This window comes from Pistacia vera, unplaced genomic scaffold (assembly GCF_008641045.1).
Source record: "Pistacia vera cultivar Batoury unplaced genomic scaffold, PisVer_v2 Contig419, whole genome shotgun sequence".
In the NCBI taxonomy this organism is placed as follows: domain Eukaryota; kingdom Viridiplantae; phylum Streptophyta; class Magnoliopsida; order Sapindales; family Anacardiaceae; genus Pistacia; species Pistacia vera.
In genome coordinates, this window is record NW_022196245.1 from 4743 (window position 1) to 7576 (window position 2834).

At 36.3% G+C, this 2834-nt stretch overlaps 1 non-coding gene across 1 annotated transcript; it reads left to right on the forward strand.

Moving 5' to 3' along the window:
• Positions 1-481: 481 nt before the first annotated feature.
• On the forward strand, positions 482-588 carry LOC116142792. The gene has a single exon (XR_004130046.1). It is a non-coding gene; the product is annotated as a small nucleolar RNA R71 (small nucleolar RNA).
• The last annotated feature ends 2246 nt before the right edge of the window (positions 589-2834 follow it).

The window sequence follows — 2834 nt, forward strand, 5'->3', positions numbered from 1 at the left end:
TTGATTGCCCCAAGATAGGTTTGGGTGATTCCTCTAACCAGGATTATATGTGTTAGAGTACGGATTGTTCGGTTGCCTTTGATTTCCAGCCAAGTAGTTAACCTGCTCCAATGATGACAATGCTGAGGCAAACGTGTTCCCTACTTGACATTCACTGCTCACGTGATTACCTACACAAAAATCACAAGTTAGTTGAGGAGCTTGAATGGAATTTACCTACATACTTCCCAACTGTTTCTAAAGTGCTGTCAGTTGGGCTGAAATGGCCGTATATGCATCAACTTCATAAAGACCCATAGATTTCTTCGGTTGCACCCTCTCATTAGGTCTTTGATAATTGTTGCTTGCCAGAACCTCAAGCAACTCGTGAGCTTCTTTCGAAGCCTTATTCTGTAATGCTCTTCCCGAGGCTACATCCACCATAGTTTGCACATTCACCGTTAATCCATTATAAAATGTTTGGACTTGCATCCAAACTGGCAACCCATGATGTGGACACCTTCTTAGTAATTCTTTGTATCTCTCCCAAGCCTCATACAATGATTCTGACTCTTCTTAAATGAATGATGTGATGTCATTTCTCAACTTTGCCGACTTTGCTGGAGGAAAAAAATTTGGTCAGGAACTTCTGTGCTAAATCATTCCATGTGGTGATTGTTCCTGCTGGTAGTGCCAGTAACCATCCCTTAGCTTTATCCTTCAATGAAAATGGGAATAGTCTCAATTTGATTGCATCATCTGACACTCCGTTTGACTTGAACGTATCACAAATCTCCAAAAAATTGGCAATGTGTAGATTTGGATCTTCCTTCAAATTCCCCTTGAACTGAACCGACTGCTGGATCATTTGGATGATTGCCGGCTTTATCTTGAAGTTGTTGGCTTGTACCGCTGGTCTAGTAATACTTGACCCACTACCTTCAACTATGGGAACAAAGAATTCCCTCAATGTTCTATTCTCTGCCATCTCTACAACTATTACTTCTGGTTCAACTGTAGCTTCTCTTTCTCTTCTTTCTGTGTTCAGTCTTCGAGTGGTTCTTTCAATCTCAGGATCAACAGAAACCATTGGCTGACGTCATGCTCTTTGCATAAACTACACAGAAAATAGCAAGAGTGAAATCACACCAAACAAAGAAAAATAACCAAAAAAAAAAAAAAAACAACAATTAAGTAAAAATAACACTCCAATCTAGCTAACACAAGAAAATTTTAATGTTAACACAAAATTCAATCCCCAGCAACGGCGCCAAAAACTAGATGCGTTGTAATTACAACATGTATAAATAGCAAGTGCACTAGTCACACAAAGTAATAAAGTGATGAGTGAGTATCGTTCCCACGAGGATTGGTTGCTAAGCACTAAGTTTTCTACTGTTTTCAAATTGGAGCAATCGAGTTGTTTGGATTAAAGGGAGAAAATTAAACTTAAAACTAAAACAAGATTTCTAAATATTTAAAACTAAATTACGAAAGCAAGATTAAAAATAAGGTAATATCAGTTTCAAACAAACGGGTAGGGTTTTGACTTCATTCAGACTCTATGGGTTAAACCTAAGGCTTATACTAATTCCATATTCACACGCATTGATTGTAAATAGAATTCTCTAAAGTGTAAAATATACCTTCTCAGGCTATATTTCCTTACTCTTTCCTATTAACCTTCCGCACCCAACAAAATGAAGATTAATAGTTCAAAGCTCATTAAGCACAAAGAATCCTAGATTGATTTCATTGATTCTCAAATCTATCTCTAGCATTTAATACTACAATGGTGATTACCCAAGAAGCTTAACACGATTCATTTCTCAATCTCATCATGTTCATCACATAAAAACAATAAATTCAGAATAATCACACAATCAAAGCAAAATCATATGAAAATAATAACAATAAATTACTTAACCCATGGAATTCCGAATTACATCAAAACCCTAACCCAAAATGGGTTAGTTCATAGCTAAATCAATAACACAAACAAAAGAAACGAAAAACCCAATGTTTAACATAATGAAAATAAGAGAAAGGACAAGAGATCTCCCTAAATGATGAATCCACTCGTTTTATTCTCGAATCTTCACCCTTTTTAATCAAAGTTCACCCAAATTAAACCTAAGAAAATGAAAATAGCTGCTCTCTCCTAAAAACGAACGACCTTTAACAAAAATGACTCAGTTTTGCTTTAATACCTAGCCCAAAAACCTAGGAAAATGCCTAAAAATGAAACTGTGCGTTTTGGAATTCGCAGACTTCGCCGCGGCGAAGAAGGATTCTCGCCGCGGTGACGAAGTGAAATAAAACTCTTGTGCGCAACTCTCTTCGCCGCAGCGAACCTTCATGTGGAATTCTGAATTTACAGAATTGCCCTCCACTTGCTTCTTTGCTTGAATCTTCGATCTTCGATGCTCTCCTCATGGAAACAAGCTTCATAGTGCTCCACTCTGCTTCAGAACTTTCCCAACTTCTGAGATCCGCTCACTTCTGAGTCCAAAAACTCCAATTCGCTCATTATTTGCATTAAATGTCCATTTTAGCCTGAAACAGAAAATATAAAGAATTAAGTAGCAATTCAGGTCAAAATGAACTGAGAAGTATCTGAAATCCGACTAAAAAGTCTAATAAAAACAGTATAATCCACAGATTATCAAGAACTGAACCTATTATTGAGTCATTTAATGTGGTTTTCTCTTATTCAGAAGATTATTCAAAAGTTCTCACAAGAATATTTTAATGACTCTCTCTTTGGCTAGTATACTCATAAAATAAACAGTAAAATTAACTAAATATATATATTACGAAAATATACATGTAGATGAGTATAAAATAATGGGCCC